Source organism: Musca domestica, unplaced genomic scaffold (assembly GCF_030504385.1).
Source record: "Musca domestica strain aabys unplaced genomic scaffold, Musca_domestica.polishedcontigs.V.1.1 74, whole genome shotgun sequence".
Classification (NCBI taxonomy): domain Eukaryota; kingdom Metazoa; phylum Arthropoda; class Insecta; order Diptera; family Muscidae; genus Musca; species Musca domestica.
Window position 1 is genome coordinate 2,878,526 of NW_026712391.1, and position 13,285 is coordinate 2,891,810.

Sequence of the window (13,285 nt, forward strand, 5' to 3'; positions counted from 1 at the left end):
TACATTATTCACCGTTTATTTCAAGTTTCGAATTTGAATATGGTAATGGCTTATGACAAACAATGCCTATGTATGTCCACGTCGTATAGACCCCAAAATAACGGCTATATTCGGTATTTTTAAAATTTTAACAGAATTTTTTAAGGATTTTATTTTTTGAAAATTTCCAAATTCGTTGCAAATGGTGGAGGGTATTAAAAGTTCGGCCCGGCCGAACTTACTGCTTTTTAACTTGTTTGATTTGATTTTTCTCCCCCCCATAACACAGCAAAAAATTTTAAACACATATTTCATGTTCAGTATTACCATTAATGAGATTACACACCCTTGGCATTACTAGCAGCCCAAAAATAATAAAAACCAGTAAGGAAAGGTCAAAAGTCGGGCGGGGCCGACTATAAGATACCCCACACCACTATGCGTATTTATTAGAGCTCCCGTAACAAAAAAAGTTCGTATTGGTAGTGCATGATATGACTTCGATGAGGATTATATGAAACAAATAAAAAAGCTGTTATTTTGGCCGGGTCGAACTTTGAATACTCTCCACCAATTGGAATGAATTTTGCTATTTTCAAAAAACAAGTTAAAAAGCAGTAAATTCGAAATTTGAATACCCTCGACCATATGGAACGAATTTGGAAAATTTCAAAAAATAAAATCCGTTAAAAATTCTGTTAAAATCTTAAAAATACCGAATATAGCCGTTATATTGGGGTTTATACGACATTGACCTACATGGCATTGTTTGTTATAAGCATCATAATGTAGCATCATCAAAATACAGTTTATAGGGAGGTGCCGTTATATCGGAGCTGTGCGAAGACCTGGACCAGCATAGAATATTTTCTGTCACAGGCTGAAGCATCCAATACGAACTTCAAATACGACAACTCAAACAATTTCGGTGGGTATTGTACCTTAAATCGTCAAAATACCGAATATAGGGAGGTACTGATATATGGGGCATATACGAAGACGTGGACCTGCACAAATAATTTTGTATCACAGACTGTAGTTCCAATTACGAACTCCGGTGAATAATGACGCTAAAATCATCAAAATACCGAATATTGGGAGGTACCGTTATATGGGGCCTATACGAAGACCTGGACCTGCATAGAAAATTTTGTGTCACAGACTGTAGTTACAATTACGAACTCTAAATACGTAATTTGAAACTACTCCGGTGAATAATGGCGCTAAAATCATCAAAACACCGAATATTGGGAGGTACCGTTATAGCGGGCTATTCTAAAACATGGACCTGCAAAGACAATTTTCTGTCCTAGTCTGTAATATCCACTTCGAACTTCAAATACAAAATTTGAAACAATTCCGGTGAATAATGTCGCTAAAATTATCAAAATACCGAATATCGGGAGGTACCGCAATATCTGGCTATATGAAAACGTGGATCTACAGACAGACGGACAGCCATATGGACATCGTTAAATTGACTTAGAATTTTACGCTGATCAAAAATATATATACTTTGTTGGGTCTCACATGAGTATGTCGAGGAGTTACAAATGGAATGACAAAGTTAATATACCCTCCATAGAATGGTGGAGAGTATAAAAATGTCGGAAATAACATCAAATTTTAGAATAAGTTTAGATTCGTTCGAATTGGTCACCTTTGGCACGAATTATGGCCTTCAAACGGCCAATGAAACCGTCACACTCTGCCCAAAAGTTGTTCTGCGATATTTTGGCCCATTCCCTGCGTACCGCTTGCTTGAGGTAATCGACAGTTTGGTATTTTTTAATGTCAACCTTACTTTCCAAAATACTCCAGACACAATAGTCCAATGAATTGGTATCCGGAGATTTTGGTGGCCATCGTGCGCTGGAAATGAAGCGAGATACCTCATTTTGTAACCATTCTTGGGAAGCGCGTGCTGAGTGCGATGGTGCTGAGTCCTCTTGGAATGTCCAAGGTCAGCGGCCAAAATGTTTGCGTGCCCAAGGCTTTAATACACCCTCTAGAATATTTTCGCGATAATATTCGGCATTTATTCAGATGCTACGGTCGATAAAAAGAGGGGAGAGCGACCATTGGTTATGGGATTATTCAGTCGATTACTTTTCCTTTTGCCGATATTAAAGAAAGTGGGAAAATAAAAAATATTTCGGCCCCCTCTGGTCAGTAACTTCCCCCAAAGGTTCATAAGGGTATATGGAAAATATTGGTCCACGGTTCTACTCCACCCAAAAGGCCTACATTTTACGCATAAAGATATGTTGGTCCAATTCTTCTGGCACGTTTTACACAAAAGATCATTTTTTTAATTCGTATAGCTCTCATAAAATTACGCCTTCAGATTCAAAATATTTTGAAAGATTATACTAAAATAATCCAACAAAAATTTTTAAACTGTTTAATATTATGACTCAAGTCTCATATAGCGATTACCATAGTAATTATTTGATGCTTTCGAAATTATTGCATTTTCAATAACACAATATCAAAATTTTATTCCTATTATTCCTGTGGGGATTTTATTTGTTTTTGCTTAAGATTATGCGATAATTATGATTAATGATACACATTGGATACAATTTCAGTGAAAAAAATATTATTTCAATAAATATTCCTAATCCAATGTAATTAAGCAGCAAAATTACATTGAAAAATGCGTATTGTTGAAAGGAAGTCGTAAAAATTTAATTAAAATTAATAATTCCACTCGAAATAAGTTTTCTTTGAAATTTGGAATGTGAGGTCATTGAAGTTTTAGAATGCCATAAAATTGGAATGGGTTTAATTTTGTCATTGTTTTTCGTTCTTTTTAAACGACGATGTATGCTATGATTTTTACAGACATTGGAAATATTTATAACCAGCATAAAAAGCTGTTGGGTTCGGCCAGGCCGAATTTTTAATACCGTCCAATAATTAAATAAAAACACTTTTAAAATAAAAAACAAGTATGCAAAGGCTACAGTCGTGCGGGGCCGACCATGTATTACCCTACAACACTACAATATGTTAGAAGCTTTTCACTTTTGAAATTATGTCACGATGCACTGCCCAGATATTACCATTAGCATTTTGAGCCCTATATTTACGCACTCCGTCGTACTGTTAGTTGTTGTGGTCCATTTTACAACTAAATACTATAATTATTTCCTATCCTTAAATGTCTTCTCAGGCGTGTCGATTGGTTTCAATTGTGTGATCAGGAAATTTTTTCTGTTTTTTGTTCATTTGAAGCCCTAAATATTTTGCGATCATCTTCAAAAGCAAATTTAGACTCATCTATATTATTTGCTTGTCTACTGTATTTGACTATATTCGTCAACGAAATCAGCAAAGCCAGGAGTTCCCCTTTTTGTGTATTTTGGATATCGTCTGTAAGTTATTTTCAGTGTTTTGGTAGAATGGAAATGTTGGTATTTTTTCACACAAAAGTAGTGCTCCATTCTACACGCTGACCTAAACTCTAACTTCATGCGAGTTTTTGTGTCCTTTGGTTTCTATTTGTGACCTTTCTTACGGTCTTCTAAGGTGAAAAAGTATTACAATATATACATTTCAATATTCTAAGTCAAATGGAAAAAATCGCATGCGATAAAAACTATGAAAAAATAAAAAATATCACAAAATACTACATTTTATTCTTTTATGCCAGGGGGGCATTCAGAATTGACAAAATTTGTCAAAATCGGTCCAACCATTCTTGAGATATAAGCATTTCAGCTAACATCCCCTTCCTTTGTTTATACACATTGTGTATATTTCGCTTAATATATCCGATATATTTACTATCGACATCTACGTAACGATCAGAATTGACGTGTTCATCTATTTGTGATTTCGGCGGGATTAAAAATATTCGCGGTTTAATGAGAAAGTTGACTTTTTTTCACCCACTAAATATTACCTGATGAGCATCAAAATTGGGATACTTCTGCCCAGTCCTAAGCAATAGCCCCATGCCAACTTCCGCCAACTGTAGAGCAATTGCAAAATCAGGAATTTTTTTTAGTTGTTGGTCCATTTCAACCCCTAAATATTATGCCATCATCTCCTAGTCCCACCTCCATTCTAAATTTCGTGAAGATCAAGCCATAATTGCGACCTGTAGAGTGATTACAAATTAACATGGACAGACGGACATACATAGCTAGATCGACTCAGCTCGGCGAGATAGGAAGATCCATATATACATTCCTAAGAGGGAGTATTTCGAGGTGTTACATAATTTTTGGCCCAATCAAAATTATAATACCCCCAACACATAGTGTTGCAGGGTATGAAAATATATTAAATATGTTGTTTTGAATCTTAAAAATTTCGAATATATGGAGGTACCGTTATCTGAGAGCTGTATGAAAACCTTGATACTAGGCTCAGACAATTTGCTATATGAGGTCCGATTTTTAACTTCAAATATCAATAATACTTAAAATCTAGACAGGCATGACTAAGTCGACATAGATTTTATGGTTGATCAAGATCTATACTTTTTGGGGTCTAAAATGTTTATTCCGAAAAGTTCAAAATTTAATTACAAACTTAATATAACGTACGTTATAGGGGGGATGAAGACGGTGGTATTGAATAGGTAAGTTTGACAAGAGTTTAGGCGGTAATGTAGTATATAGATCTCAATGGAACCGAAATTTCTTCATTTTCGACTTTTTAGGAGTTTTTCCAAAAGTTTCGGTACAAAACTACCAATCTATTTGTATTGTTCCGGAAGCAGTTTAAACATAACTGGTTTCAGTGGTCATTATTTGACCACTGATTGGATAGGTATTTCCATAAACTTCTCTATATTAGTGTGTTGGCAGATAATATGGTTACCATGGTAACCTTTTATTTTGAAAAATAAGTCTGGTGACAGCTTTTCATTATAAAAATATTTATTTATAAATCCATTGATGTCTATGCAGTTTAATTCGAAAAAAGTAAATAACCGGAAATTCAGAGTTGGATACTCTTATGGGAAATGAAGTAACCTTGAAATATTTTTACCATGGTGTTTAAAAAACAAACAGACTCCAAAATATAACACGATTAAACTGAACGATTTTTCAGAATTGATCATAAACATAAAAAGTGTTTTTTCTATATTCAATAGCTTCCGGTGACGCGTTCCACAGTTAAAATATTTGATCAGTTGTTAATCTGAATAAATTGGTATTGTTACTTGGCTTTTGTTCTGAACTATTTTTCAATATATTTAACATTTTATTTTTGAAAGCCCAGCTGCATACAATTTTACCGGCAAACCACTGACGTAGTAAGGGGTCCTCCCGCAATAAATTATGATATGAAAAGTTCGGAGATGGGCAATATCGATCCACTCCTTCAGATGTCCGTCAAGATAAATTTAAATTTAACTAGCAAAGACACAAACCAAGGTGACTTTTTCTCCGGTTCACAAAGGGTTAATAAAGAGAGAGAGAGAGAGAGAGAGAGAGAGAGAGAGAAAGAGAGAGAGGGAGAGATAGAGAGAGGGAGTAGTAAACCAGAGAAAATTAAAGGTAAACTAAATTATATTAGTTTTTATCAAATTTCATAATTTTCCCTACAAATTTCAAATTTAAAATGAAATCGCTAAATAAAAACCTAATTAAAATTTACGTTGAAAAACTTTGAAACCCTTCACTCTACATTTAAACCGAGAATAAAATATTTAAAAATGAAGCGGTGACGAGGCTGGGCACAAATGAAAGGTCTCGAGGAGTACTTTCCGAATCTGTGGACCTTATAGTCAAAAAGAATTTCAGACTTAGGAATTTTTTGCATTTTCTGAAGAATTATCGCTCAATTTTATGGAAATTGCAGATAAAAGCGTCCGCAGAACAGAAACTAAACATGAAGCGGTGTCGAGGCTGGGCACAAATGAAAGGTCTCGAGGAGTACTTTCCAAATCTGTGGACCTTATAGTCAAAAAGAATTTCAGACTTAGGAATTTTTTGCATTTTCTGAAGAATTATCGCTCAATTTTATGGAAATTGCAGATAAAAGCATCCACAGAACAGAAACTAAAAATGAAGCGGTGTCGAGGCTGGGCGCAAATGAAAGGTCTCGAGGAGTACTTTCCGAATCTGTGGACCTTATAGCCGAAAAGAATTTCAGACTTAGGAATTTTTTGCATTTTCTGAAGAATTATCGCTCAATTTTATGGAAATTGCAGATAAAAGCGTCCGCAGAACAGAAACTAAACATGAAGCGGTGTCGAGGCTGGGCACAAATGAAAGGTCTCGAGGAGTACTTTCCGAATCTGTGGACCTTATAGTCAAAAAGAATTTCAGACTTAGGAATTTTTTGCATTTTCTGAAGAATTATCGCTCAATTTTATGGAAATTGCAGATAAAAGCATCCACAGATTCGGAAAGTACTCCTCGAGACCTTTCATTTGTGCCCAGCCTCGACACCGCTTCATGTTTAGTTTCTGTTCTGCGGACGCTTTTATCTGCAATTTCCATAAAATTGAGCGATAATTCTTCAGAAAATGCAAAAAATTCCTAAGTCTGAAATTCTTTTTGACTATAAGGTCCACAGATTTGGAAAGTACTCCTCGAGACCTTTCATTTGTGCCCAGCCTCGACACCGCTTCATGTTTAGTTTCTGTTTTGCGGACGCTTTTATCTGCAATTTCCCTAAAATTGAGCGATAATTCTTCAGAAAATGCCAAAAATTCCTAAGTCTGAAATTCTTTTCGACTATAAGGTCCACAGATTCGGAAAGTACTCCTCGAGACCTTTCATTTGTTCCCAGCCTCGACACCGCTTCATGTTTAGTTTCTGTTCTGCGGACGCTTTTATCTGCAATTTCCATAAAATTGAGCGATAATTCTTCAGAAAATGCAAAAAATTCCTAAGTCTGAAATTCTTTTTGACTATAAGGTCCACAGATTCGGAAAGTACTCCTCGAGACCTTTCATTTGTGCCCAGCCTCGACACCGCTTCAGAAAATGCAAAAAATTCCTAAGTCTGAAATTCTTTTTGACTATAAGGTCCACAGATTTGGAAAGTACTCCTCGAGACCTTTCATTTGTGCCCAGCCTCGACACCGCTTCATGTTTAGTTTCTGTTTTGCGGACGCTTTTATCTGCAATTTCCCTAAAATTGAGCGATAATTCTTCAGAAAATGCAAAAAATTCCTAAGTCTGAAATTCTTTTCGACTATAAGGTCCACAGATTCGGAAAGTACTCCTCGAGACCTTTCATTTGTTCCCAGCCTCGACACCGCTTCATGTTTAGTTTCCGTTCTGTGGACGCTTTTATCTGCAATTTCCCTAAAATTGAGCGATAATTCTTCAGAAAATGCAAAAAATTCCTAAGTCTGAAATTATTTTTGGCTATAAGGTCCACAGATTCGGAAAGTACTCCTCGAGATCTTTCATTTGTGCCCAGCCACGACACCGCTTCATTTTTAAATATTTTATTCTCGGTTTAAATGTAGAGTGAAGGGTTTCAAAGTTTTTCAACGTAAATTTTAATTAGGTTTTTTTTAGCGATTTCATTTTAAATTTGAAATTTGTAGGGAAAATTATGAAATTTGATGAAAACTAATATAATTTAGTTTACCTTTAATTTTTTCTGGTTTACTACTCCCTCTCTCTATCTCTCCCTCTCTCTCTCTTTCTCTCTCTCTCTCTTTATTAACCCTTTGTGAACGGGAGAAAAAGTCACCTTGGTTTGTGTCTTTGCTAGTTAAATTTAAATTTATCTTGACGGACATCTCCTTCAGCTACCTCCCTCACAAAAGGGGTCAAAATGCTCATCCAATTTTGTACAAACTTTGCATATCCCAATATTTGTGACAGTGTCCACTCCATCATGTACCTACCCCACAAAGGTTCAAAATTTCCAATTATTATAATTCTCCTAAAATGCGAACTATACATCCGATTCTCTTTAAACACAAGGTACCTTCTGGTACCTCCACCACAAAAGGGTCAACATTCTGAATAACCTTGAAGCTCATAGAACGCTAAATGAGCATACTATTATTTTTAAATTCTGCACATACCAATATTTCTGTCACCACAAGATCATGTGTGAAGATGGAATATGGCGTACTATTCCTTCTAGGTCCACAACTATATATGGCCTCAATATGTATAAAAATACAACCAATTATGAGTATTGTGCACATATTTACCACAAAATTCAACTGAATAGACCAGAGCTGCGGGGTCGGAGTAGAAGTCGAAAAAAAATAAATCAACTACACTCTCGACTAGAAAGAGCCAATAAAATGGAGCTTAAAAACCTGGCTGGTTTGTATCGAAAATTTGCTAAATCGGTCAACGTTTAGGTGTGTTACCAATGTTGCAATGTTCTCTGATTTTCAGAATTCTAAATGTTTCAGAGAGCAGTAGACATATTAGAATTGGGTTTTCTCTTAGGTCCACAACTATATTTTTTTAAGATTTTAAAAGCCCATTTTTTGGGAATTTGTTTTTTTTTTAATTTTTTTTTCAGAGATAGGTGCTTATACCCTGATTCCGGGAGGATAATTTTTCCTTGAGGGAAGAACCCAGTTACCTAGATATTGGACCCAACATTAAGTTCCAAAATCCGGGTAATCCAACCAGTGGTCACATGATGGGGTTATTTAAAACAGGGAGTTGTATTTTGATTTTTTGGGTCCGGATTTAAAAAAAAATATCTCCAAAAATCGAAATATGTCCCATATTGGAATTCCCAAAAAAAAAAAATCATAAATAAATAAATTACACTCTAAACCTTTCCGAAATGTTACAATTATGCCATTTTTTTCCTGGATCCAGTTATATGTGTCTTTGAACCCAGACTATCCCATTCTGCTGAATTTTTCTAAATTTTATGCTGTTTTATGTAGCTAGCCTTCCACCGGGGCTTGAGATTAATTTTTTTCTAGATTTGATCCCTTTTTTAAGGGGGCTTGAGATTTGTTTCTTCGGTTAACCGAACCAAAGTTTTCCGAATTTTCATATTGTTTTAATTAGCTGTCCTTCGGCTGGGGCTTGATATTTTATCTTCTTGGTATATCCAACACCGGCTATGCGAAGTAACGAACCTTTCCAAGGTGGAGGGTGTAAAAATATTCGTCGTAGACCCCATAAAGTATATATATTCATAATCAGCATAAAATTCTAAGTCGATTTAACGATGTCCGTCTATCTGTCTGTCAGTCGGTCTGTCTGTTGAAATCACGATACAGCCCACATTATTTGACGTAGGCCGTCAGCATTTAGCAGAACAATTTGTATTGTGTTTAGGATGGTTGGTATTGAAAATGGGATATGTCGGTCCACGTTTTGGTATAGTCCCCATATAACGGTACCTCCCAATATTCAGTATTTTTATGATTTTTGCCACATTTTTTCATGGATTTGTCTAAAAATTGGTATTTGTTGGCCATAATAGGTTCTAGCTTCGGTGCCGAAACATTGCATGTATAGATCCAGGCTTTGGTATAGCCCCCTATAATGATAGCTCCCGATATTCGGTATTTGGATGATTTTCGCCACATTCTTTCACGGATTTGTCTAAAAATTGGTGTTTATTGGTCATAATGGGTTCTAATGTTTCCTTTACTCTAAGGTGGAGGGTATTAAAAGTCTCGCCAGGCCGAACTTAATATTTTTTTACTTGCTTATTCTGAAAACATCAATTCAATGTACTGAGCATAATCGGCTAGTCCGGGATCAAAGACCCATATCTCTGAATCTCAGAAAGATAATAAGAAATATTGTAGCATTTTGGAAATGTTTTGAGGTATTTTTCGAAAAATTCGGGTCCATCAATCAATAATCTACAGATACAACTCTCGTGCTGTTTTGAATAACCACTGTGATCATTTGTGCGATAGGCCTTTTCATAACCATTCAAATAACCTTTCGTTATAGTAGGTCCGAGTCTAAACCGGGACTTGGACCCCAAGAAAAACTACTCTCTCGGAATCAGGGTTTAAAACCATACCTCTGGAATTTTTTTCAAAAAAAAAAAAGTTAAGCCTCGATGCGGAAATACAAATCAAAGAGTTTTTCTTACAATAAATATGACTTTTTTATACCCAACACCATATAGTGGTGAGGGTATTTTTCTTTGTGCATTTGTTTGTAACATGGAGAAGGAAACGAGATAGACCCATAGTTCTTTTTTGTGATCAGCACAGAATCACATTTTGAGTCGATTTATGTATGTCCGTCCGTCTGTCTGTCCATGTATTTTTGTAAACAAAATGCAGGTCGCATTTATTATTCGATTGAGATGAAATTTTCTAAATAACATTTGTTTGGCTCAAGAACGAACCTTATTGAAATTGGTGAAAATCGGTCCTATTTTAGGTTTCTTGCGCACCAAATTGCTAATATCAGTCCAAATGATGTTTACTTTTCTACATCCGACCAAATTCAGCCTACAAGCATGTGCTTCAAATTTGGTAAAAATCGGTTCAAATTTAGCTATAGCTCCCACATATATGTTTCATCCGATTTTGGTGTTTAAGTCCCTTACATTCGTGGAGTGCATATACCACAAGACTGATATTTAGCACTAGATATCAGATACAGCCCAGCAATTCATAGATCAAATTTTATCAAGTTCGGTTCAGATTTGGATATAGCTCCCATATGTATCTTCATTCGATTTTAGGTTTCTTGGCACCAAATGGCTAATATCAGTCCAAATGGTGTGAATTTGGGCACTTCAGACAGAATTTGGTATAGAAATAAGTACTTTACATTTGGTGGAAATCGGTTAAGATATAGCTCCCATATATATGTTTTATCCGATTTGGTGTTAAAATCTCCAACTTTCGGAATATGCACTCTACCATAATCATATTTTGTACCAGATATCTCATAGAGCTCAGAAATGCCCAATATAGACCTTTCTTTTACGAAAATTCTACTATATATGCATAGTGGTGTATGGTATCATATAGTCGGCACCTCCCGACTTTTGAGCATTCCTTAGTGTTTTTTTTTTTAAATCGAGCCGTTGGATAGTGACCAAAAATGGTCACAACGGTTCTCCGCAGCCCATGTATAGGCTACAGTTCAGTATTTGTTTATGTTATGTCAAAAAGCCAAAGCCCCAAATGTTAGGGATTATAAGTAAATTACTTTTCAGAATAACTTAAGATTTTTTATGATGGAGGTTAAAAAATAAGTCTTGTTTCTATCATTTGATCGAATTGTATAGAAACTTTAAATTCTTTCTTGATTTTAATTAGTCTTCTTAAATATATAGCCTTTTTGAAATCTATGGCCAAGAGTCGTCACTGTTAAATCTTTATGATAAAATTCCGCAATATCAAATGGGCCATAAATTTGCGTTTATTTTTTTTCATCCAAATTGCATACTTTCAATACAAAACAAAAATGATCTCTTTGAAGTCGTGAATGGTCCCACCAAAAACTTTCAGTTTAGTTTATCGAAATAAATCGCATTTAAGTGTTTAAATAAAATCAATAAATATTATGGCTCTATTGCATCAAAACAAAAATTTCCACAAAACATACATACCTCCTTTTAATGCCAAAAAATATCCGAATTAATTGTGGCCAAGGAATTTCACTTTATAAATAACACTTTACACTAAAAACTTGTTTAGGCCATAAAAATTGGTCATTAAAAAGATCGATTTGGTGGAATTTTTGATTTATCTTATAAAAATTCTTTTATTCAAATTCCAAATTCCTTATTGGCTCATAAAAGCGATTTTAATTTCCGATTTTTAATTTGTACGGCATAAAAGTGGCCAAAAATCATGGAAATTTTTTTCAAGTAAAAAATTTAAATTTTTTTGGTATTTAATTTAATTCAATTTTTGTTTTCTTTTTTTATTATTTGGTGGTAGGAACACATATTTGCACTACAACGCGGGGAGATCTCGTAAACAAGAACAAAGAAATGGGAAGAGAAAAAAAAACCTCATAAACTCATCATTAAACGTCAATCTCCACCGACGCATGCACTAGTCGCTTGCGGTATTTTGGTCATAAAATTTCAAAATTTTTTCTCCTCCTCCTATTATTTTTGGTAATCACAAATCATTTGATTATTTTTTCACAACGCATAACTTTCTTGCAATTTGTTGTCCAGCGTTTTGTTTAAATGTTGCCTTTGAACCGTTTTTTCGTTTTTGTTTTTTTTTTTTTCTGTTAAATACCGAGCAGTGTGTTTTACTAGCGCGACTGACTGCTTACCAAAAATGCCAATAAACAACTAACCAACATCGTTGAGTGCCACACAGGCCTCTGGAGAACGAACAGCGAGAAAATGGAAATAATGAAAACATTCTACCGCAGGCACTGCATTCATTCATTCATTCTTGGCTGTGGTGGAGAGATGTTCGTCGCTTGACTCGTTATCGCTATTGGCGGCAGCATATCGAAGAGCGGGCGATATAGTACAATTATCAGTGCGTAATTTGCCAATATGTATAGGTACCCACCTAGCTCCGTTTGTAATTAAGAAGCAAGGTGGAAAATGAGAAAGAGACACGACCACAGGTGGGGAAGAAGGGAAAATATGTAAATAAACTTGAGAAAGTCAAGCAAAGACAATTCTGCGAGGATAGCACCGCAAGCAATCGCAGTGGAAATTACAACATTACAACAAACATTTTGGGCCTATGGCGTTGTGGTGTCTTCGAACACATGCACGTGAACACGAGCATCCGTTCAAGTAATTGAATGCAAACACACAAAGGATAGGTACAGTCGAATACAGATATGATAGACAAAGGAGACGAAACAAGTGTGGATTTCGTTTTAAAAATAATTTTTTTATCCTCATTTGCCCCAGAAAATATATTTTTGAAAGGTTACATTTTCATGGAAAACTTTTTAACAATGTTTGACTGTAACACCATCTTTAGCTATTTTATGATTTCCAAAAACTCATATAAAGCCCATGTAATGAGTTTTCGACATTAAAATACATTTGAACGCATCTTTAATTGGCATACACCTCAATGTGGTTAGTTAGCCAAAATCGGTACGAGGGACGTATGATGGTGGTGGTCGAATCAACAGGTTGGTCTGCACCAAAAGGGGTTATGTATGTCAATTCAAAATGATTATTTTTAACGCCTCAAAATTGGATAGTCAGCTAACAAATCTCATTACCTAAACCAGTAAAGAAACTGATGATAATCGGTTCAAATTTAGATTGGCATTCAATATGTATTTTTGTCCAATTTCAATTTCATTGTGCACCACCATATTTGTAATATTCGTCTTTATTATGCTTTAAATTTGGTGAAAATCAGTTCAGATATATATGTTTCATCCGATTTGGGGTTTAACCCTCAATTTCGTTAT

The 13,285-nt window shown here is 35.2% G+C and overlaps 1 protein-coding gene across 1 annotated transcript in view; it reads right to left on the reverse strand.

The window, feature by feature from the left end:
* The window catches only part of LOC131806370 (prolactin-releasing peptide receptor-like), an 83,021-nt gene extending 70,854 nt beyond the window's left edge, over positions 1 to 12,167 (reverse strand). Inside the window, exon 1 of the mRNA XM_059130403.1 lies at positions 11,484 to 12,167. The gene's annotated coding sequence lies outside the window, so the exon portion shown is untranslated. The remainder of the gene's footprint in view (positions 1 to 11,483) is intronic.
* Positions 12,168 to 13,285: the final 1,118 nt, after the last annotated feature.